Genomic DNA, 25,576 nt, shown 5'->3' with positions numbered 1-25,576 from the left:
TGATGTAACACCCTAGGTGGCCATGGGTATTCCCAGACATGGGCTCCTTTCTCACTAAGCCACTGGAACCACGATATACCTGAATGACAAGCTCCAATCACGGAAAAACTGGTTTTGGGTTGCTTGTGTTACGGTTCAGGGATGACCTGGCCAGGCAGTTTGGGCTGGACTGTTCCCACTGGAGTAGTGTCAAGACTGATTTGCATATGTCTAGGTCCAAAATGAAGTGCAACAGTGGGCAGAAAAATGATGGTTTGGAATGCTACCCAGAGCAATTGCTAGTGGTCAGACTTATTGCAAGCATTCCTCTCATCAGGTTTTTTTTTTTTTAAATCTTTTTATTAACTTTGCTCAAGGTCTCATACAAAACACAGCAGTGTCCCAATGGCTTGCAGAAAACAGTGTTACATTATACATTCAAGGACAAAATCTGTAGTAACATGGGCCGGTAAAAACAATCCCCCCCCTACCCCACCCCGCCCCGCGGGTCCCGATACCTGCGCCAAGGGCCCCAAACCCTTCTCCATAGGTTTTGTGTTTTTGAGGACACTAGGATTACCGTAGTGCACTCCCCACAACCAGGCCTTAGATGCCAAGTTTAGTGTGCCCCAAAGACTTTGCCATCTTGTACCCAGGAGCCATTCCTGCCCACTAGCGTAAATGTGCCACGCTCCTAGTTCAGAACACTTCTTATACCTCCAGAATATCAGAAAAGCACTGGACCTGTGTCTGTGTTCTGAGTGGAGCCCGAAAAGACTGGACCTGCTCCCTCCTGTGTCCATGACAAAGAAGCAGACTCCAAGGGTCATAAGGCAGACCTCCTGTTCAAGCTACAGGATACAGCAAGCGACATCAGGCCTTTTTGGTGTCAAGTGACAACTGGTCCTGGATTGGACCATGCTATCGGCCTCTGCCTGGCACCCCTAGTGTCTCTAAGTATCTCCCCTAAGGTGCTTTAGAAGTGTACTCATGTTGTATGTTAAAAAACTACATCAGAAGATCAAATATTTAATCAGGCGAACAGGCTTGGTATATTCAACCTGTGCTCCATCCCAATCTACCTAAAATTGCACTCAGGTCACGGTCTACTGTGACGATAGCCTATAAGTGTTGCTTTGTGCTTTTTGGAGCTATTTTTTCTTAAATCTTCAAAAAAACTCATACCGCTGGTATCCCCATATTGGATTTTTATCACTTCAGTCTCATTTTGTTTAATAAATTGTACTTGTTAAAAAAAAAAAAGATTGTTTTATTGTCTTACATTTTGACTTTATTACTGTTTTGGTACTGCATAAATACATCACGGATTTTAGTGGGATGAAAAAAGTGGGGGGTCTCTACAAGGGGCGTGGTCGATTTAATTAAGGGCATTGCTTAAATGGACAAGATACTTCCCTTCGGTAACGCCTTATCTGGTTGAGACAGGATCTAGGAGCAGATTCCTTATCTTAGAATCCTCCCCAGGCGCCAAACTAGATCCGTAAATATTTTCAGCAGTACCTCTGCGCATCGGCAGAGGGTATCAAGAGACTCCGCAGCAACGTAGTCTCCCAGATGGGACGTCAACGGAGTCCATAAATTCCCTTCCCCAACACGCTAACGTCAGTTTCTTTGTAACCATTTTGGCACCACGTAGAGAAACGGTCTTAGAAAACAGTGTGCCAAAAAGGGAAAAATCTTGTAGTAACAAACACAGATTGAAAGACTCTTAGTAGAAAGCAAAGACGGAATCTAGGACACCACAGGGTCCTCAATTCGCAAAGTGGGGACGATGGGTGTGTCAATCAGGAATCTACAGCTAGAACCTGTTTCTACAAGATAAGATGTTACCGAAGTTAACTAACTTGACCATCTGATAGAGACATCTAGCAGCAGATTCTTTATCTTAGAATCAGATACCCAAGCAATACCATCCTTGGAGGAGGGGCTGCGAACCGACTTCACCAAAGATCCCCAAATAGAAAAAGTCGGTCCAAAAGATAGAAGGGACCAGACTCTCCAAAAAATGACAGGTGAAGTAAGATGCTCACCAAACAACTGATCTCCAGAACCCTGTAAGGAGCTGAAAGCTACAAGACTGTGAGAAACACAGTATAGAACCAGTAAAAGAGGCAGCCCCAAAGAGGGATTCATCCTCATATGGGTCAAAGATGCCCAAGATAGGTGGGGAGATGCAAGCAGACTCATGCCTCAGCACTTCAACAGAAGAGTGGGGAGCAGCGGTAGGCAATGAAGGCCAGTGGCACCATGACTTCGACTGCCAGCGCCAAGACTTACTTCCGGATGCCGAAGGTGAATGACGCCTGCGGGAATAGCACCTAGAACGGGTGCACCAACGGTCCCTATACTGAGTAGAGGACTGAGGACCGTGAGAAGAATTTGAAGCATGTGACATCCGCGCCGCCAACAGCAATAGGAGTACGTTCCCTGTGCGCTTTTGATCGGAGCTGTTGACAGGAGTCTCACTCGTCAGAGTCGTGGTGCTCACCCAGAAACCACATGCAAAGCGGAGTGAGGATCCGTGCGGACATTTGTCGTCCACAGGACTCACAAGGCTTGAAATCCGAGGACACTGAAGAACAGGGAAAAAGGCACACTGCCCCGTCGATGAAAAAGTAGGTCGAAAAAAGCCAGACGAACTGCAGTGCAGATTCACGTGTTAGTGCGGAAAAGAAGGAACGGACGTCAGCGCATCGGGGGAGGGCTTATATTGACTCCATTGCCATCACATCCGGGAGAAGACATTGCTGTGGAGCCGTTTGATGCCCTCTACCGACGCACAGAGGTACTACTGAAAACATTTCCGGATCCAGTTTGGCACTTGGGGAGGGTTGTAAGAAGAGTAATCTGCAGCTAAATTTCTCTATCAGATACATGAACTAACATTTCTGTGATTCTTATAGCGTGCTGGCCGCCCGGTATTTTGGTTCTTCTGAGCTTTGTTATTGCATCCCAAAATATAACACAAAAACTGAAACCCCTAAAACGACCCAGGCGTATCGGGTTTGTAAATGGGTGTTAGCGGTTTAACATAAGTGAGGAACACAGATAATTTGGTTGCAAATAGTGAAAAAAATGTAATTCTGAAATTGTGAGATTGGATTAAACATCACTGAGGCCTGTGGATGGGGTACTGGTCTTCAAAGTGTTTAAAATGATCCTGTTATGTTCACTCTGTGTTAGACATCACATCTCTTTCTTATTCAGCACACTCTTTTCACTCTCTCCTGAATGCATTTCCTCGCTTCTCATTCATTTCTCCACACTCCAAACACACCACAATACACTGCATATTGTTTTACTTTTGCCTCGTCAATGTTTTGGGAACTGTATAACTCCTTCACATGTATTTGCATAGAATCAAAATTGCAGCCGAATACAAGACCACTGTTCTGTACGCTATGCAAAGAGGCCAAGGACTGGATGCCCATGTGTTCTGAACATCTTCTGACCCATTGATAGGCACTCTGAGAACCTCAATCTGTCTTGAGCCTGAACTCCAGACCTCTCAATCCTGTTTCGCTATAAAAACCTGGAGACAGCTTGGTTCAAAGCATGCACCCTAAGATAGTATGCTGCACACAAAAAAACAAACGAACATCATGAAAATAGAGAACTCTTAGAAAATGCCAAATTAGGTAAAACATAAAACATATAAATGTTAACTAAATGGCAGATGTGGATTACCTTAACGTTTCATATGTTCAGTTTACAAATCGATCAGTATTTTGTAGAGCAAAATTGTTAAGGACATGAACATGGAGGCCGAAAAGGGTCCGTTTCAATGTCTGTTTATGGTTACTAATAGGCCTCAGAACGGGAAGGACCCGGCCCACTTAAAGCCTTGAATACCTTACACATTGCCCTAAATTAACTATTAATGTCTACTCTGTGCCATTGCTATAGGGGGTTTCTCTCAGGTTACAATGTAGTAGTGCTTTGAGGGTTCACCCTGACAAAGGTTGAAATTATTCCTTGAAGTGGGTTGTCACCCACCCCTAAAATAATGCAATTTCTTACATAAGCCATTTCAGTGATTAAGTTCTAGTTTGTGGGACCCAGTAAGCCAACTTAAGTCTTTATTGGTGTTTGGAGTGTACATGTTGAGTCCCTTTACCTCGATAAAAAGGGGAAAGGCAAAACTAGTACAACAAATGTAATAAATGTATGTATGAGATAGCTTGTTTAAGTCAGCAACGCAAAGAAACATGGGTAGGCTGCAGACATATCAGTTATTACTTTCTCAACAATCTTCCGTTCTCTGTCCTTGTACATGCCATGTCATCTTCTGACAAATCTATCCAGAAATTAGAATTGTTTAATTTAAAATATGGCACAAAAATAGTTTGCAGATAGAATAACAAGATGAAAGGATACCTTACCTTGTGTGTGGGGAAAATGCATATGTACCTACATGCACATACATTTATATTTAAAATAAACTTCTGGAAAACAGCTATAAATTGATAGTAAAGCTCTACAACCACGCAACTCCACCTGCCAATGCACACGTTTTGAGCTCAAAAACAGAGTCGGTTTCCTATTATGAGATGTGTCAATTAAGATGGTACTGCTCATTGCCCGCTGATGCACATAAGTACAAAATGCTCGCTTTTCTAGAGAGATGTAATGTTTCAGTAGATAAACGATATTGTGTGCGTGTGCAGGAATCCAGGTTACGTAGGTTGAGTGCTCGATCGCCACACCATTGTACAACTGCCAGCGACCATCAAAGCGACAGGCATTATTCATTGTTTGGCAATGAAAAGCCCAAAATTACTGCTGCGCGTGGAGGTAAACCACACTAAGTGCTCGCAGGATTTCATGTATATATACGCCTTTAATAAACCATAAATAGAAATGAGCCCTAATGTGCACCAACACGAGCAATGCGGCTTTGCAATCAATGACGCACAAGAACATTGGCTAAACCAGCCGCCTCCGAAGCCCAGCCAGGTCCCTGCGAGTCTCCCTTCAACAATCCTGACAGGTTAGCATGTGCCTCACTGCAACAAGTGACGGAGCTGTCCCCTGATTCGCAAAGGCAGGCTTATCGGTGTTAGCACGTTGCAGTGCTATCACTTTGAGCGGTGTGATCAGTCACAGGCCAGCGCTGTCCTTTCACGTTCTAGAAGATGCCCAATAATTACAATTGCAACCTGAGCCAGCGTTAGGAGAGAGTACGAGCAGTGTTCGGTTCATCTTCGGGCACAAGTCTCCCCACGAACAAAATCTAAAGGTCAAACCTGATCGAAACAGCCAATGGCCTTGACACTTTGAAATAAAACATATTTGACTATAAACATGAAGAACATGTGCAGAAAAAATTAAGCTTGCTTTGTTCTGATTTGGCACCAAAGCCGAAATTCAACGAGCGACATTCAAATTTCAGCTTTTTTTTGGAGTTGCTTAGCTTAAGGGCTTCCCCCATATTCCCACGGTTTATATCGATACTTGCATCAATAGATAGGCAGGAGGTATGGCAAATTGGACTGGCCCATGGTGTATTTAAAAGGATGCTGACTAAATATCTAAATGGCAAACCTACTGAGGAGAACTAACTAGTAGCTGAAAGAGAACATTCTGAGCAGGGGCTGACCACCCACTAATCCAGTAAACTGTCAAGATATCTGTGAGACCAGCGTCCTAACTTTTGTTTTAAGAATTAAGGTTTTGGACTTTTCTCATAGGAGGAACAATACCACGTGTGCATTAACCCAAATCTATTAGGTTGCTTTAGATTCTCCAATAACATCAAAGAGTTTCCTATTCATATAATATATTGTTTCCTCAAGCTTCAAAACGAATTAAGATATTTAAAAATTCCTTTCACAAGACTAGGCATACAAAACTGTGCTTTTGTAGTAATTCCTTGGTTTGTAAAATGTACTGGTGCCACATTGGAAAGGATTGAGTTGTAGAATATTGCTTTTTAATATGTACTGGAGATTAACCATGACTAAAGATTTATTTTAGCTTCTTTAGTGAGGCCAGGTACTGTGAACATATTAAATTGTAACTGTGAATATTTATTGTTTAGAACATATGTATGCAACTATTCATTTAAATGAATGAGTGAAGCATTTAACCTTCCTGCTTATTACATTTTATTATTGGGCAAAACAGTGCTGCCTCTGTGCCTAGATGAGCGAACTCCTTCTCAGACTTGTAGGTCTTGCCTTGCTTCTTGTGTACCTCTGCGGAAAACAGTAAAGACAAGTTTCTAATGGAGGCTAAACACTAAAGCCAGCCTCCACAATTGTTCTACCTTTCTTCTTGGTGGTCCAGCCAAGACCCCATGTATGTATTGATAATTATATAGCGCAAACCTAGCTCGGCAACAAAGGAGAGCAGTACATTATGTGAGGGGTTGGAAGACTATCTATAAGACTGCAGGAAATTGCCATCTTTTGTGTGATGTAGCCCAGATTTTGCAATTATCTGCTTTGCTGGCTTTAGGACTCTGTGCACTCTACCCCTGCTTACCAATAGTAAAGCGCCTGTGCTTCCCCTGTAAACATGGTTAAAGTTGCTTATTCCTAAGGTGTAGAAAGTGTGCCCAGGCCCAGGAAGTTAAATGCCATGTGTGGACTGCAGCACCATTGTGCAATCCACTACTATATGCAGGCAGCATCTTAGCAGAATCTCTTTAAGTGAAGAAACCATATACTAAGTGGAATGCGAACTGCAAAGGAGAAAGGGACTTTGACCAGGAGAGTCAGAGGAGCTGGCGACACAAGCAACCACCCAAGGTAAGTACGCAGGAACCCCACGGAGGCTGTGTGCAGAGTGGAAACACAGCTGCGTGCCCAATGGAAGTCAATGGAGAAGTAGCTGTTGCAGTTTTAAAGAAGGACCCTTTCTGGAGGACCCCGAAGAAACCCTTTGAAAGGCAGAAGGTTGGAGAGCCACTGCACCCGTGGATGCCCCAAGAACCAGGTTACCTGACCTGCACCTGGGGTGCCAGGTGCATAGCGATGAAGTGATGTCAGAACCTGCCGCAGATGACAATGGGAGACCTTGAAGAAGATGCCTCTGGAGAAGACTGTGTGAGGAATCCAATGGAATCCAAGGGTGGATTTGTGACGTGAAGAACATGCAAGTAGAGGTGACCAGAAGGCATGGAAGCATAATGCCCACTGATGTTCGGCGGTTCAGAAGAGTCAACTGTGATCTTGTCGCTGCAGCTGTGAGGACCAGACGATGCCGGGGAAGGCAAGGAGATGTGCACAAGCTGTCCCAAGTCGAATGTCGGTGTCTAGGTGATTGGTGTCCAGCAGGAGCACCAACAAGCCTTGTTCGCTGTAACTGGTGTGGAGAGTGAAAAGATGCAGACGTTGGGACCAGCAAGGCCCAAGGGACTCACCAAGTGCAGGAGAGTCAGAGCAGGCCCAAGCAAACAGAGGAGTCGAATGACGCAAGAGAAGACCTTCAGGAGAAACTAGAGTCTGAAGGCACAGGAGTCACAAGAGGACCTTAGCAGGTCATCAAAGATGGAGGCCCATGGTGCAGGGATGCAGCGAGGACGCTGATCTTTGGAAGCTGTGGTGCTGTAGCTTCTTGTAGCCTGAAGATCTCTGGAGTGCAGCGCCAACAAGTCTTGGTGACGGCAAGTCGACCCGGTGCACAGGGGTTTTGTCCCAGCGGCTCCAATGAGTGATACTGTCCTCCAAATTGCTCAGAAGACAGGTCAGGCCTCTAGGGAGCTGCAGAACCACCACCTGTGTTGCTGGTCCTTGGGAAGTCCGTGGGACGTCAGAAGCGGCAGAACAGTCAGCTTCATTGTGGTGCCTGCAGATGCAGGGGAGTGACTCCTTCACTCCAAGGGAGAATACTTAAGATGTCCTTGATGACTACAGGCCTTCTGGAGAACCTGGATGAAGCACAGACACAGACGACGCAGAAGACTTGAAGAACAGCAAGACCAGGAGCAGCAGCAGTCTTCCTTGATGCAGTTTCCGTTCCCGTCGAACTCCAACAAAGTCCAAGTGTCCAGACGGTTGAAAAGTGTCTTGGTTTCAGAGGTGAGTCTTGTTACATGACGAATCTAAGGATTCACACACACAGGAGACTTTAAATACCCTAGGGAAAGTAGTGGAATGACTCGGGGATTCCCTCCCGGAGGAGGGACTAGACAGATGGGAGGATACTCCCCTGTCCTTTGTCCAGTTCCGTGGCAAGAGAGGTAACCAAGGGTTTCCTGAACTGGCTCAAACTGGAGTATGCAAGGAGGGCACTAAATGTACCCTTCAATGTAATCTGGTGGCACTGCAAAGCATCCCCGGCCCAGCCCAATACACTAAGCCATGTCTGGGAGGTGGTCACACCTCCCTCTGACAGGAAATCTATTGTTCTACCTTCCCCTGCTCAAGCTCAGAAGCACAAGGGCAGAGATGTGTCAGAGTCTGTAGCAGCACTACCTTGCTGGCAGACCCTGAAAGTCTGTTACCAAGAGTACAGAGGGGTCCCCCTCAGGAGCCCCTAGAACATAGGATCGTACTTCCAGCACTTGAATTGGTGTTTCGGCATGATTCCAACAGGCTTGATACCAAACATGACCAGGTCGGTGCAGCTATTATTTAGTTTGACATCTCGTAATGACGGATGTCCACTATATACCTTAAAATGGCTGACCACACTTACAAAGCCTGGAGATTTGATGACTCTGGGATTTGTAGGAGTGTCCCGCTCATGTAGGGGCACCCTCACACTTGTAATCAAGCACCCTGCCCTCAAGACTGTAGAGCCTGCCTTAGGTGTGACTTATAGGATTTAAGTGCAGCGACCTCAGCTATAAGGAAACGTATATCTGTTGTGAGTGGTGAAAGCACCAACTCACACAGGCTGCAATAGCAGGGCTGTAGTCACAGTTTAAGTGGAATCCCATGGATGGCACAATACATGCTGCGCCCCATCGGAGACACCTGGTGTACCTATGCATTGGGTACTTCAGTACCACATACTAAGGACTTATAATGGTACACCAGCAGCCAATTGTGGAGGTACCGAAGTAATTACCAGAACCAATTTAAGAGAGAGCAAAGATGCTGGGGTCCTGATTAGCAGGAACCCAGCATTCACACTTAAAATTACTGAGATGCCCAGTGGCTTTTATCTTTAAATTCTGGTACCCATGGTTCGGTTTTCTTAATGAAAATACAAATTTTCAACAAGTACCAAAATACAACAGAAAAACAGTTCCTGAAAGGCAAATTGCAGTCAGAGTTTATCTAGCCAATTAGTTACTGTTGTGGTGTAATCTCACATACTTGAGAACCTGTGTTGAAGAAACTGCTAGCTAAAGAATATAACATGAACCCCCCCTCCTTCCTACTCAATATACAGGAATATACAGGACTTTCTCATCTCTTGATGACTGGGGACCCCGGTACATGCACACTGTCTGCTAACAAACCTGAGGAGGGACTACTGGAATGCCACAATATTCCTGACGGGGTGGGTGGGATGGCAGCTTTCTCTCCATTTCATGGGTCCTGACTCCAAACAGAACAGAGCAAAAGATGTCTGTGGGATAGGTGACCGATACTGTGGGGAGCGCACAGACGCTCCACTCCCAGCCGCACTGCTGAAATAGATACAAGATCCTACTAATTATTCCACTTTGTAGTCTCTCCCACCTTACGTTCCATAAACCACCACAAAACACGTGCCTGCCAACGCCACAATCTCCTGCTACTTCACACCCACCACCAATGAATATTTTCACCCATACTCGGACTGGTTGAACCTACATAACATCCAAAATTCGAGTTAAATTCATGCACATGTTCAGTTTTGATTTGCTGCGTCAGCATGGGATTATTGAGTAGCGGCTGAGTGAATTATGGGTGTTGTAGTACACAGGTGGTCACGGAGAGTAAGGAAACTAATGTGTGACCTTTGACACAGGGTGGAGGAGCTATGGAGGTATACAAGCGGCGGTAAACGGCGGCTTCACGTATGGGCGAAAATATTCATTGGTGGTGAATGTGAAGTAGCAGGAGATTGTGGCGTTGGCAGGTACGTGTTTTAGGGGTGGTTTAAGTAACGTAAGGTGGGAGGGAGTTGGTATCCAGAGCCTTTAGTATGGAAGCAGGGAGAATCAGGTACGTGTGAAGATATGCAAGTTTTGTGTTGTGGGTTAGTGTGGGAGGACTAGCTAGAGGAGAGAGGTGAGGGGGTGGTTTGAGTGCAGCGAGTGGTGTGTGTATGGACGAGTGTGAAGAGAGTGGCGAGGAGATGTCGGGAATAATGGAAGCGGAGAGTGAGTCAGCATCTGCGAGGAACAAGTGTTGTAGATGGCGGAATGCGGGGAGTACGAAAGGTAGATAGCCGGTTTGTGAGTGAGAGCGGGATGAATGTTGAATAGGGAGGTTAGTTCAAATGAGCTGTTAAAAGGGAGTAGTTAGATACTAGTTGGGTATGGGGAATGACACCATTTTTTGTAGGGAAGGTAGTGAAGTAGGGGCAGAAGGCACTTGTTTGGGAGTAATATGCATAAGGACTTTTTTTGCTCTTAGGCGAAACAATGTCAATTGAATTTTTCATGCTATGTAGAGAAACATATAGTTATGGTGTTTTTATTGATATGTTAACTTACAGTTACCCCTGATGAAGGGCTCGGATAAGCCTTAAATGAATTGGGTTGAATTAAAGAAATGCTGCTCCAAACGATCCTTTGTATTTTTGTCCGTGTTTTCGAAGAGGTCTGGATGGGCACACTTGAACATGGGAAACAATGCAAATACAAGACACCATACATGTGGAGTATAAACAGGAAAGCATCATAAGTTTTGCATAAATACTGTGGACTATCATAGATTCATATTGAGAAACTACAAAGTGGAATCATTAGTAGGATCTTGTATCCATTTCAGCAGTGAAGCTGGGAGTGAGCGTCTTTGCGCTCCTCACAGTATCTGTTAACGATGAGGTGCCATGGGCAAGGCACACGTCCAGGTTCGCACGCAACATGTTATAATTTGATCAAAAAGGAGTATTTCAGAGAAATAATGGTGTGCAGACCACCTCTTTCATTGTGGGATAGGTGAACCACCCCTATTGGTCCTTTGCTGTCAGCTTTTGTATATCTTGACAGTGCAGGTATATGATGGGTGTTGTACCCTCACTGCGAGGCTTTGCTTGCATTGTGTAGCCAGGTACTGCTACCTGGTCTTAAATCAGACTGAGAACCGGAAACATAGGGCTTGTAAGGAAAAATATTTAGGAAGAGAGAGACAAAGGAGAACGGAAGGGGAATGGGAAATAATCTGGAAGAGAAAGTCAGAGCGAAGGGAGGGAAGAAAAGAAAAAGTGTTTGAGAGAGGTCAGACAGGCAACCAGATAGTGAGGGTGAGAAACAGAGTGAGAAAGTGTGATGCCCAATAAAGTGAGACTTTAGTGGTGTAAAAAGGTTACCATTGGCCCTAATGTTACGAAGGAGAAATTATTCCTCCTCTTGACTGTTGCATATTAAATACCAACCAAAATAGCAGTGTAGTGGGTCCTTCACACCTCTGGGATCTGGTGTCACTGCACCTGTTGTATTCATGCCTTATTCCTCCTTGAGACATCAACCCACCTCCTGGAAGGGTATAAACTGCAGGCAATGAGTGCTATCACCGGTTTTGCCCAGCCTGAGAAGAGTAACTCCCACAATTGCATTGCACCTTAGAAATAAAACAAAGGAGGCAGTGCAGGCATCTGCACCACCAGCGCAAGAACACTGAAAAAGATCACGCTACTTAACATAATTGCGTGGCAATCCTGAGGACTTGCAGTGATGAGATGGATTTTGCAAAATGCATTAGATTAATGCATGCATGGTTTTTGGCAGGGCAGACAATGTACATTCTTTGACTTCTGAATGGGCCTTGGGAAGGCCAGTGGGCTTCTGTGAGGGTAGGGCGAAAGACTAATCTAAGAGGCTGGCCGCCCTTCTCAATGTTGGCATTCATTTTGGAGAAACAATGGTAACCAATTAATATTAGAGGGAATAACAGAAGGAAGACATTTGGGGCAGTAGATATAGTCTTTGGGTGTTCCTCTCATCACGGGTACTCTTCTCCTCCTTCTCATGGTCTTAGGTCTGTGCTCTTGTGGCGAGTTGTCCCCGGTTCCACAGATAAGAAGACAAGGAGGACAAGGTAAGTTATAAGGTCTATGGTAATAGGTTTATAGGGGATAGAGACCACGTTTTCTACATATTTATTGAAATATCACCTCTCTTGTTTTGCCCCCCCCCCCCCAGAGGTTAGAGAAGAAAGGGTGCATCGGGAAAAGAAAACACCTGTGGAAATAGCGTTTAACCAGTCACTCGGGATAGCTGGTTATGGCGATCCACTGGAGTCCCGTTTCAGGTTTTAGCTCACCAGGGAATGTCACCCTTCCGTCATTGTACCCAATGCGAATTCGTGAATAAACGAATAAAAAAAACATGCAAACAATCTCAAAAGCCAAAGGAAACCATTTGTTAATTTGCACCGGTCTCGGTTTTAGACCCCCTCTCCCCTTCTCAAAGTCGTCCCATATGCCCACCTTCCCTTCCCGGACACGTACCAGGAAAGCCGCTCCAGGGCGTCATGCATCCCAGGGCGACCACCGCTCTTCGCTCCAAGTCTTGGGAGACTCGTCGTCTTCGTGTGCCATCCTCTGTCCCGATGCAGCGGTAGGCGGGCTCCTTTCTTTGTTGTCCCACGCAGTTTCCCGGATGTCCTCTGGCTCGATGGAACATGTCCCAATCCTCTCCTCTGGTTCGTGATTTGGTTCCACGCTGTTCTTCTCTGCGTCTACCGGGTACTGCCCTCCTTTCCTCTCCTCCAATCCGTTTATCTCCCTCTGACTCTCCACCTCTCTCTGTAATAGGAGGTTAGTGCTGACAGACTCACCTTCTCTTCGCATCAGTGGCTAACCACGTCGATTCTTGTTTCAGAGGGAATGTGTTGCTTGAGCCGCTCGCCTTGCTGGGAGGAAAGAGGTAGGTACAGGCTGAATACTGGGTCAGGGTCCCCTAGGGGCAACAGAGTATTTACATGAAGCAGGCCTGGTCTTCCTCACAGCTTCCTCGAGTGGGCCTGGCCCACCTTCTAGAACTGGCCGTGGTCACAACAAGTCTCAAGTTACCTAGTGTCACACAGATGAAGATGCTTTCGTCTTTAAGATATTTAGGTCTTGTTTCACTGACTGACATCCAAGTCTGGATATCTGTAAATCTGAAAAGTCAATCTACATATGAATTGTGACTAATGAATAACGGGAAGATGCCTTCTTCTATAGAGGGCTTCCATTTAATAGGTATAGGCTAATACTTAGAGAAGAGGTAGTGAATTAAAAGGAACCCCTGAGACAAAGTTCTCAATGAGCAGTGGCGTAGCAAGGGTGACATGGTCCCCAATGCATATAAAAAACAAAACAAAAAAACAATTGGATCTCAATGTATGTAAAGAAAATTGGGACCCCATGCACTGGTTTAATAGTGAAGACAGTCGCAACTCTAATTCAGAGGGACCGTCATTCCCCTGGGTTCCAGTGCCACTGCACCTGCTTAAATCCCCTTTGCTATCTCCAAACTGTCTGTGAGCCACAAACATACCCTAGAGCTCCACTGGGACCAATAAAGACACAGCCAACAGCAAGGGACACATTCCTGTTGAGTACCACATTGTTTTCTAATTTCAGCTTGCCCCTGCAGATGAGGCAAGCAGCCCTACGCACCTCTGACCGAGACAAGTAGCACCGCATGAATCATGCGTCTGGCTGGCCCGCAGTGCTGCACCAGTTCTTAGAGCTTGCCAGCCAGATTGCAGGAATCAATCCCTGCTCCGCCTGACACACATCAGATACAAAATGTTGTTGCATAAAAACAATCCAGCTGATGAATTTGGGGTGCTGCAGGGATTGGGAGAGTAGAGCGCAATAAAATGACTCTCCCCGGTTGCCGGTACACAATATCCTGTGGCCACCAACACTGCCCGCTCTGACCACTACCATCAATCAGCCAGGCTGGTGCCCACCATTTAGGGGTTGTTCGAATCATGCAGCGCCACTTGCCTTGGCTGTCGGGAAAGAGGTAAAATAATAAGGCTGCTCCCTTCCTCTGCAGTGGCGAGCTGGTCCAAGAAAACAACAGAAGGCATCAGATTCACACGAGTTAGGCTCAATTCAGTGCTTCTGTTTATTTGTTCAGTTTTTTTCCACACTGCACTGAAACAAGTGTATCCAGATTCAGTCTAAGACTGCCAGTCCGCCATAGAAACAACTTACCAGTGAGCTCAAGGCCAGCAACACAACATTAACTAGTAAATTGCCTAGGCAGACCGACCGCAACAATGCATTGGCAGCTTTTATTCCGCAAAGCAATTCATTATCCTCGAGGAGCTGCATAAATGCGTTACTAATGCCTTTTAGTGCAAAGATGCGGACACCAGCATTGACATGCAATAGTCTAACCCCTGATGGGTGGTACTTGGCAGGGCTGCTCACCGAGTACAAGCTGTTTACAGTCTTTCAGCCTCCATAGCACAGTGCAAGCAGGACACAGCCTGTGGCCACACACTAGGTTCAGTCTCCATGCTACAATCCATCAGTCTCAAATTCCATAAGGAATGATACTTGACTGTGCCCAGCAAGCCCACAATTTTTTCTCCAGTTCAGCTGTGTGCCAAAAGCCCAACTTGCAGAGACAACAGGGCCAGGCCTTCACCAGTGCTTAAATTCTGGAAGCGGAGTATTGAATTTGGCCTCACTCAGCGCCTTGTCCCTCTGCTCAGAGCCTGCTAGGTACAGTCTTTAATGCCACTCATTAAATTCTGTGAGGAAAGCGTGGAAACAAGCAAAGCCTTGCCGCTCTGGTTGCCAAATTAAATCAATATTACAGAATATACGTAATTAATATCAATCACATATTTACTACCAAATTATTAACTAATAAGGACAAATTATTTACCTTCAGTTACGCCTTACCTTGAAGAGACAGAATCTAGCCACTGATTCCGTATCTTAGAATCCTTCCGAGGCGCCAGACTGGATCCGGAATTTTTTTCAGCAGTACCTCTGCACATCTGGAGGGGCCATCGAGCAACTCATCAGTAATGTTGTCTCCCAGATGTGACGTCCGAGTCTAAATAAGTCTCCCGACGTGCTGATGTCAGTTTCTTTGTGCCCATTTCCGCGACAACAGCGTGAAGCCACGTATAGAAACAGTCTCAGTTAACAGTGTGCCAAAAAGGGACAAATCTTTTATCAACAAGCACAAATTGAAAAAATTGTAGCAAAAAGAGGATCTAGGACACCTCAGTTCGCAGAGCTGGGAGGGTCGATAAGGAATCAAATGCTAGATCCTGTCTGTATCAGATAAGACATCACTAAGGTAAGCAATGTTCCCTCAAATTTTTTTCCTCTGTGTGCGGCAGTGGAGGGTCTCTGTGCGCTGCAAACATGGCTATGTGCGCCAGGAACCAGACCACGCGCGCGTGCAGTGCCAAATGTCACTCCTTTACTGCTTCTGTCAGACAGTATCTTTTGATACTTGCAGTTTATACGTTTAAATCCTAATATAGAACAGTGAGCAATTAACTATCAAAGAGCTGCATTTCCGTTCATTGCAATGGCAGAAACCCTGCGACAGACCACTCGAGCAGAAGAGTAACATAGCTTTTGATTGTAAGAAATTAAGGGGGGTTTTGAACAGTAAATAAGAAAAATTCAGCCTCAAATTAAAAAATCAGCAACAAGAGGAATAACCTTCAATCATGTTTTACTTGCAGATATGTTTAAACAAAACACAGAACAAGGAACAGTAGGGCGGCCTATTCAAGGGAGTTCCTCAAATACTAAAATAGATGCCTAAATAACAGCCAACCACTATAGGTCTCAAACCACAAAGTGACCAGCTAGAATTCAAGTTCTGCATGATCGACCCCATACCTCTTACTATGCTGTAGGTACCACGAGGGAGAGGTGGTACAGCTTGCACCATACACACTGCAGCCTCACAGAGTAACTACATTTAATACAGTTAGTCAGAGTGCGTGTGCCAGACTATGGGTGCGCATGCCTGAATGTGTGTGACTGGCGCATTTCCAGTATATAGCCAGCATAATGTTGGTAATTCTTTGCAAGTTAAGGGAATCCATGGTATGATGGTGCCTACCATTTGAATAAAACTAGCTCAAGCATGATGGTGGCTGCTCCAGGCATCTATGGCCCAATGATGCCTAACCCTGGGATAATGCCACCACCCTCTCGCATAATTGTAACCCTCAGTATGTTGTGGGTATTCATGACTTGCAAGGCCTGGACATGCAAGGCAAATTCCAGCACTGGCAGCAGGAGTTGGGAGTCTTTACCTACGCTCGAACATGTTTTTGAGTGTCTTCATCTTTGTCAGTGGCGGCTGGTGACATTTGAAAGTGATGAGGCGTAAACCATAAGTCGTACTTCACTGCGGCGAGAGAGCGTAGAGAAAAGTTTGAAAAAGAGAATGGGCAAATGGTGCATTTTCAAGTACATTTGCGAGTGCAATCCCACTATTCGGACTCCTGCCTCATATTCGTCATTACTACTGACGCCCTGCACCAAAACACAGACAGACCACACCCACCCTACATTTAGATAAAGCCTTCCGCTACTACCACACACTACACACAGACCGATCCCACGCACTACATCACAACAATGGCTGACACTACTACTACCCCAAAACTCTGCAGTTAAAACTTCTCCCTCGTTCTCGCCCTGTTTCTCTCCAGCATTCTCCCTCGTTTGGTCATTTTCTATCGTTCCTCTCTGTCTCGCCTTCTTCCTTGCATTTCCTCACACACTCTTTTTCTGCACCCCACTCTCTTTCTTTATCATTCTCGTACTCTGTAAGCCTCTTCTCTCTTCCTCTCTTGCAATCCCTTCTGTCTCTAACTCGAACATCTTTCTCTCATCCTCACCTCGCAGTCTTGCTCACAGCTCTCCTTCTCTCTCCCCTTCTTCTCCCCATTTCATCCGCCCTCTCCGTAACCCTCTATCTCCTTCCTCTATTTTCCACTCTCTCTCTTTAACCCTCTCCCACCCTCTCTCTCTTGTTGCTGCAGTTGGAGTCACGTCTACATACTTAAAGATGTCAGATAGGACTGTGCGTTCCTAAAGCACAAATTACTTACCTTCGGTAATGATATATCTGTAAGAAACAGTAGTTAGTGTTAGATTCCTTACCTTAGAATATCCCCATGCGTCAGACTGGATCCGGAAAGTTTTGCGTAGCAGTACTCCTGCGCGTCGGTAGGCGTAGTCTGTGGCTCCGCGTCCGCCGTCGTGGTCGCCGGGATGACGTCGTCGGAGTACTTAGACGCCGCCCTCGCGCGCTGTCAGTTCTTGTACATAGCTTCCGCGCCAGAAACGCAGAGCCATGACAGAGACCGACACTGGTGCCATGAAACTAGGGCTCTGACAGGGATGACCTTAATCCAAGATATCGGTTCGCATAACGGGGAGGATGGGTGGGACAGTAAGGAATCTAACACTAACTACTGTTTCTTACAGATATATCGTTACCGAAGGCAAGTAACTTGTGCATCTGAAAGAAACAGGTTAGTGTTAGATTCCTTACCTTAGAATAGATACCCGATGAAAAGGAGCTTTTGAGAGGGGCACAGGTGTGACTTCGGCATGTTGATGGAGAACCCCAGTGAGTGAAGGAGGTCGGCTGTAGGTGGGAGACGACTGTCTGGGGCGAGCCCGCCTTCAACAATCAATCATCGAGATAGGGGAAGACTGAAACCCCTAATCTGCGCAGATGAGCTGCGACCACCGCCATCACTTTCGTGAACACCCGTGGGGCGCTGGTAAGGCCGAAGGGGAGCACGGTAAACAAAGTGCTCTTGGCCTAACGTGAACCGCAGGTAACGCCGGTGGGCCGGCAGGACAGGGATGTGGAAATATGCATCCTGCAAGTCCAATCCTACCATCCAGTCATCTGGGTCCAGGGCAGCTAGGACCTGAGCCAAAGTCAGCATCTTGAACTTCTCCTTCCGGAGGAAGCCGTTGACGCTCCATAGGTCCAAGATAGGGCGTAGACCTCCTTTGGCCTTTTTGGGTACCAGAAAGTAGTGGGAATAGCAACCACATCCTACTTCTGGCCCAGGAACGAGCTCAACGGCCCCCTTGGCCAAGAGGGCCGCAACTTTCTCCTGGAGAAGTCGCAAGTGATCCCCCGACATGCGGTGGTATTGCGCTGGCATGGCTGGAGGGGTTGCCTCGAAGGGGAGGGAATAGCCCCTTCGGACGATTTGCAGCACCCACCTGTCCGATGTGATGGAGCGCCAGTGAAGGAGGTGATGGCGAACCCTGCCCCCCACTGGCATCGAATGGGCCTGAAAATTCGGACTAGGAGGATTGTGGACTGACCTTGCCGGTGTCCCCCGGCACCGCCACGGCGTTTATCACGCCCGCGACCGCGTTGAGGTTGGTTCTGCGGCCTGTGGCTAGCTGGACATGAGGGGGAGCCCCTTCATTGGCCACAAAAGGGACGAAAGGCAGAAGTTGCAGAAGTTTGCTGGCGTTGGCCGAGGTCCAAGGACTTGGTCGTAGCCCTGGAGTCCTTGAAATGCTCCAGCGCACTGTCCGCCTTGTCGCCAAAGAGGCGATGGCCATCAAAGGGCATGTCCATTAGGGAGGCTTGGACATCGCCCCAAAAATGTTGGCGGACCTCAGCCAGGCGTGGCCTCGAACCACCACAGTCGTTGCAATCGCCCTGCCTAGCGAGTTCGTGGTATCCAGTCCACACCGAATGGAATAGCGTGCTACATCCCTTCCCTCTGCAAGGGCTTGGGTAAGCTTTGCCTGGACCTCCGCCGGGCACTACGGCAGCACTTCCGCAACCGTATCCCACAGAGAGTCGGAGTAACGGCCCAAAAGGCAGGCAGTGTTGACAGACCGCGACCCCAAACTCAGACAGGAGAACAGTTTCTTGCCGAACTGATCGTACCTTTTGGATTCCCGATCCGGAGGCGTGGTCGGGAATGCGGTCTGGGAGGTTGAGGCCTGGATCATCATGCTCTCAGGGGTGGGGTGAACGGACAGGAAACTGGGGTCGCCCGGAGCCGGGCGGTGGCGTCGGGCCACGTTCCGATCTACAGGGAGGCCTGTAGAGGGTTTGGACCAGGTGCACAACAGAACGTCAGTGAGGGCTTCGTTGAATGGCAGGAGATGCTCCGAGGAGCTCAAGGAGCTCAAGAGCCAAGGCCTTGGCTGCCCTAGTCAACACCACACTGTAAGCAGCCCCCTCCTCCATAGCCACGGTAGGAGAGGAGACAAATCAAGTGTCTGGCCAAGTGTCCAGAACACTGGCCTCCCACAGTTCGTCTGCCCAGTCCTTTCTCAACTGGCACTGCAGTGCCAGAGGGTCATCAGACCTCTCCCAATCCCCCTCGTCATCCATCTCCTGAAAGTCAGGAATAAATGATGGAGCCAGGTCATGGGTGAAGGGCTCACCAATCGGCGTCGCAGACGGTGCAGGGCGGTGACGGTCTGACTCCGGATCCGGACCGGGGTGGGGATGGGGACGACACCGTCCGGGGAAGGTGTCGGGGGCGACACCCTTGGTGACGACACCGGCGGAGGGGTCGTAAGGTTGACGTCGTCACGGATCCAGGCCTGGATCCTGAGTAACCCTGCGGCGTCGGGACCGGACTTGTCGACGGCGCCGGGGCCGAAGCACCCGCCGGCCTGCTTGGGCTCGCAGACGGCGGGGCCCGAAGGCGCCTTGGCGGGACCCGACGGAGGGAAGCGCGACCTCATGGCCGTGAGGAAGGCGCTGATCTCCTCTGGCGTCGCGTGCAGCCCAGGGACCGGCGGGTGTGGAGCTGGACGTGTCGCCCGAACCCCCGGCCGCGTCGCGCAAGCGTCGGGTGAGTCAGAAGAGCGATGTCGCTTCTTCGACTTCTTGTGCCTCGACTTACCTGAGGATTTGGAGCCTGACTAGCGGTGTCGACTCACCGAGCTGTGATGACTGTGGCCCCGCGACCGGTCCCTCGACCTCGTCCTGGACCGGGACCTCGAGCGGTGCAGGGCCGACTGACGGATCTCGAGGCGCTTAGGGACCGCTCCCGCCTAGCCTTCGACGTCAAGGCCCGTCAGTCGGGGCACAACTTGTCATCGTGGTTGGCCCCGAGGCAGTAAAGGCACCGATGGTGGGGGTGTGTAACCGACATCATGCGGTTACAGTCGTCGCAGGGTTTGAACCCAGGCATCCCTATCGGCACCGGAGTCGAGAATCGACTCGAGAAGAGCCAACGAAGATTGAAAAAGTTAGTCAAAAATTGACTAGGAGTACTGCTCTTCCTGGATCTGCGCTTGCTGGCGTAGAAAAAAGAAGACTGACGTCAGGCGCAAGGGCGGCATCTAAGTACTCGAACAACGTCATCCCGGCAACCACGACGCCGACGACGGACGCGGAGCCGCAGGCAACGCCTACCGACGCGCAGGGGTACTGCTACGCAAAACTTTCCGGATCCAGTCTGATGCCTGGGGATATGCTAAGGTAAGGAATCTAACACTAACCTGTTTCTTTCAGATTTGAGTTTTGAAAATGAACGGTAAACAATAGTCTCTCTGTTGAGGCCTGTCAGTGCACAGTCAAGGTAGTGAGAGTAGTAATCAAGGTAGTAAGGTAGTAATCGAATAAAGTTCACTTCAACTGAACTGGGGGCATACTGACATGCCTTAGTTTCTGTGATTTTATTAGAGTCAATGAATTTTTTTTTCTATTTGTGGTTCAACACGTTTGTTGTCAACTACTGAACAAGAAAAAAAGCCTGACAATAGCCATACATGCAGATCAACGTAGAGCAATATGTGTTACCACATTTGAGCGACACAAGGGCATCATATCCTAGCCGAACAAATCATAACGCCACGTGCACTACTTATGCCCTCACAACGTATCACAGATGACAAATTACATTATCAGTGACATCACTGGTAATATCATACATTGAAAGTCTTTTACATTACAAAGTATATCTGACCTGTAGCAGTTTGTTCAATTAATGTTTGCATTTTTTGATGATATGCTAGAATACAACTTCCATGTTTTGATATTTTCCATGGCCTTCAGGCATGCACTGGTTGCTGGCCACAAGGCATGGCACAGTGTGGGGTGGCTGCAGGCCTGTACCCAAACCCCATTGTGCACTGCAGTGTTGGGCACTGGCTTCTTCTACCTGTGGCCAGGTCATGTGCTGAACAATTCCAGGACCAACTCCCGCTGCGCTAGGCTTACGGTTCTGCAAGCTGGTGTTGGCTGCAGAAGCCCGACCAGATCATACTCACTGCACAAAGAGCAGCCAGGCCTAGTATTAGTCTGCATACCACTGAGCCAGATGCATTCAAGTCTTTAGTCATGCGCAGGGAGAAAGGAGGAGCGACCTGTACTTGCCCCCCTGTCCACAGAGCATAATTGTACTGATAAACATAAATGTTACATTAGGGGGTCTCTAGTTGGAAGATGTAGGTACCTTTGACCAAATAGGGACCCTTGCGTCTAGTCAGGGTAAGGGGGGTTCACTCCTAAAAGAACCCCTGCTCACCCCCTTGGTAACTTGGCACGTGCAGGCTTATCTCAGAGGCAGTGTGTAAAGCATTTGTGAACACATACAGTAATCCAGTGACAACACTACAGAAGGACACCACACAAGTTGTAGTATAAAAATAAGTATTTTTATATAGACTTAACACAAGACCACAAACGACAAAAATTCACAATACTGTGCTTTAAAAATGGTAGAAATAGCTTAGTTCTCTTTAGATGTAAAATGTGACACTAAGTTCAATGTACCTTTGGATGCGTAACGCTATACAATGAAAGTGTTTCAGGGAAGGTGATGCGTAGGATACTTACATGCAAGAACGGTGATGCGTTGGTTCCCTACTGCTGCGTGATGCGTCGGTTCTTCTCCCCGTGGGAAGGTGATGCGTCGGTTTCTTACTGCGCTTCCGTGGCGATGCAACCAGCAGCGCGATGATGCGATGAAGATCCGGTGCAATGAAACAAAGTGGCGTCTTCTTCTTGATGCGACAACAATGTGTGCACGCCCGATGGGCGTGTGGCGACTCGACGCTTCTTCTGAGCCGCGTCAGGCCCTGCGACACACTTCTCCGGTGATGCGACGGCGACATTCTTCTCCGGTGATGCGACGAGAACGGCTGCGGCGGCGACACGCTTCTTTGTCTTGAGTCGCGCTTCCAGCTCCCAGCGACACATAGTCTCTCAGAAGGCCCAGCTCAACAGCAGGCACTTCAATTCCCAGCAAGTGAAGGCAGGGGAGCTGGTTGGTGAAGTCAGTTGTCCCTGAGACTTCAGCAGGAGGCAAGCTCTATCTCAAGCCCTTGGAGATCCTTTACAAGTTGATTTGAAAGTAGCACAAAGTCCTTTCTCCTTTCTTTGGCAGTCAGACAACCACTGCAGGCAAATGCCCCAAACAGCACTCAGCTTAGGGATAGTCTCCTCCTCAGTTTCTCTGGTTCCTCTCCTCAACAAATTTTCTTCTTGTTTCCCAAAAGTGATCTAAAATTCTGGGGTCTGGGTCCCCATATTTATACTAGCAAATCCATAGAGTGTGTCTGTGCCTTGTCCAAACCAGTTCTGTGCAGTCCTGGAGCACTTTGTTGACAAGACTCCTTCTTTCCTTTGACAGTGTGGGCCAGGGACATCAGATGCACCGCAGGGGGTGGAGCCAGCATTGTGGAAGGCAGGCACAGACCTACTCAGGTCCCAGGAGCAACTCCTCCCACCCATCTACATGCACATAGCTCTATTCAGCCCTGTGCTGGCTCATCCTGTCTCCTGGAATCCCCCAGTTCCTTTCACTCAAATTCCAGACAAGGAATACACAACCTAGCAGAGGCAGGCTTGGACAGTTAGGCAAGAAAATACCTACTTTCTAAAAGTGGTATTTTCAAACACAGAATGTTAAAACCACCTTCACTAAAAGATGTATTTTATCATTCTGAGTTCAGGCATACTAAACTCGAATTTCTAACTAGTTCCCCGAGTCAGTTAGGATTATAAAATGTTATAATCAAACTGCCCATTTCTGGCCTATGGGGAACAGGTAGCCTTGCAATAGTGTAAAAACGAAAATGGCTGTAATTCACTATCAGGACATGCCACCCACATCAGGGCATGTTCTACCTTTTACCTACAATGCACCCTGCCCTTGGGCCTACCATTGGGGGGACTAATATGCAGAAAAGGGAAGGTTTAGGGACTGGCAAGTGGGTGCACTTGCCCAGTCAACATGGCAGTACCAGACTGCACACAGGCTCTGCAATGGCAGACAGGAGACACACTTTACAGGCTGCTTCTGTGGGTGGCGCAACCAGTGCTGCAAGCCCACCAGCAGCATTTGATTTACCAGCCCTGGGCACCCGCAGTGCACTGTACTAGGGTCTGACAGTAAATCAAATAAGCCAATCATGGAGTCACTAATCCATACATCAATTTACAATAAGGAGAGCATATGCACCTTAGCACTGATCAGCAGTGGTAAAGTGCACAGAGTCATAAAACCAACAAAAACAGGTTAGACAAAATACAGGAGGAAGGCAAAAAGTTCAGGGATCACCCTGCAAAAAGGGCCAAGTCCAACAATAACATTAAAAAAAAACTGCAAATCCAGTTACTGCTGTTCTTCCCACTGCCCCCTGCAACTCTCATATCCTTTCTAGGGTAAATGGGTGCTCCCTCATGCCACCTTTAGCTCCTTACTGCCCCTCTTTTCCAAGATACAGGCTTAAGTGCATGGGATTCTGTAGTAACCACTGAAACAAAACAAAGAAAACAGTTGTTGCCACTCAAGCTGAAGTCTGGGGTCTAGAACTCCTTAGATTGGCCATATTATACGGGTTATACGCTATATTTTTTACATTGCATGTTTAATTTGGGGCAGTTAGCATGCAAAATATTTTTTCGCTTTTTTCAAGAAGAAAAGCTCATTTGAAATGCTAATAGAAATACTGGACTATACTGTTAGGTTGTCAGTGGCAAGGAAAGAAAATAATATGGAATTATGTAGTATGGTAGGAATTAGTAAATACATGCTGTGCTGTGTGAACCCATCAAGTGCTTAAAGATGCCCCATCTCCCCCAACACTAATCCCTTTTTAGGATATGTTATGTTATAAATGATTTGTAGCGCGCACTAATACTCTGGAGTGTCCCGGCACGTGAGTGAGCTGTGGCAGAGAGAGCAGAGATTAATTAAGTGGGCTGATTGAAAAGGTGAGTTTTTATAGTTTCTTAAAAATACGGAGGTCCTGGGTATGCCGCAAATCCGCGGGAAGAGTGTTCCATAAAGTTGATGCTTTCACCGAGAGAGACTGATCCTCCAGCCGAGTTCTGCGCAACCGGGGAATGGCCATCCGTCGTAGAGTGGCTGACCGCAGAGAGCGGCTTGGAGTATAGAAAGCAAAGTGTTTCCTGATGTAGGAAGGCCCCAGGCCATGAAGGCTCTGTGGGCTAGTGTAAGAGCTTTGAACTGTACCCGCTGGGCCACGGGGAGCCAATGCAGATCGCGCAAATGCTGCTGAACACTAGATCTCCTGGAGATATTGAACAGAAGTCTAGCCACAGCGTTCTGTATAGTTTGGAGTTTTTTCATCAGATAACCAGGGATGCCGATGAACAATGCATTGGCATAGTCGAGGCGGGAAAGGATAAGGGCACGAGCTACCATTTCCTTTGCTGGCCTCGGTACCAAAGGGAAAAACCTTCTAAGGGTCTTAAGAGTCCCGAAGCAGACACCAGTATGTTCTTTAATATGGTCTGAAAACCGGAGATCTTCTCCAAACCAGACCCCTAAGTTCTTCGCTGGACCGCTTTCTGAGTTGGGGCAGGGAAACTCCGGGGCCATAGGGTTTCTCTAAAGAAAGGAGGAAACTGACCATACGAAAGTACCTCCGACTTCTCCTCATTGCACTTAAGTGGGGCCTGTGCAAGTCAATGGAACACGGAGGAGAGGCACCTCTGGGCGGTGTCAGTGCCCAGGTGGGAGTCCTTCCAAGTGAATAGGAGCTGGCTATCGTCCGTGTAGGCTATGATTTTAGCACCCAGCTCCCCCGCTAAAAAAAATCAAAGGGGTCAGATAGATATTAAAAGGCAGAGGGCTCAATGTGGAGCCCTGAGGGACTCCTGTAGTTAGCTTCCTAGCGGAGGATGAGAAGGGAGGCATCCAGACCTGCTGAGTGTAATACCAACGGACGAAAGCCGGGTGAGAAGGAGCTGATGTGGCACTGGGTCGAGGGCGGCAGAGAAGTCCAACAAAAGCAGGGCCGCCCTGCCACCCCCGTCCAGACACTCCCTGATTGCCTCCGCCATTTCAACCAGCGCGGTATCTGTACTATGGAATGTCCTAAACCTGGATTGGGCCGGGTGAGGTGCCCAAGAGGCTACGACAAAGGCCTCCAGTTGTCGAAAGACCACCTTTTCACAATTTTTTGCCAAAGCTGGCAAGAGAGAGATAGGGCGGTAGTTGGTAAGTACAGAAGGATTTGCAGTGGTTTTTTTAGGAGAGAAAGGAGTTTGTTCTGT

The 25,576-nt window shown here is 47.6% G+C and overlaps 1 protein-coding gene across 3 annotated transcripts in view; it reads right to left on the bottom strand.

Moving 5' to 3' along the window:
• Positions 1–25,576, bottom strand: part of LOC144818446 (lysine-specific demethylase 4C-like) — a 1,795,190-nt gene that overhangs the window by 1,165,238 nt on the left and 604,376 nt on the right. The window lies entirely within an intron of this gene.

The sequence above is a fragment of the Lissotriton helveticus genome, chromosome 2_1 (assembly GCF_964261635.1).
Source record: "Lissotriton helveticus chromosome 2_1, aLisHel1.1, whole genome shotgun sequence".
In the NCBI taxonomy this organism is placed as follows: Eukaryota; Metazoa; Chordata; class Amphibia; order Caudata; family Salamandridae; genus Lissotriton; species Lissotriton helveticus.
This window is presented reverse-complemented; position numbering and strand designations above follow the sequence as displayed.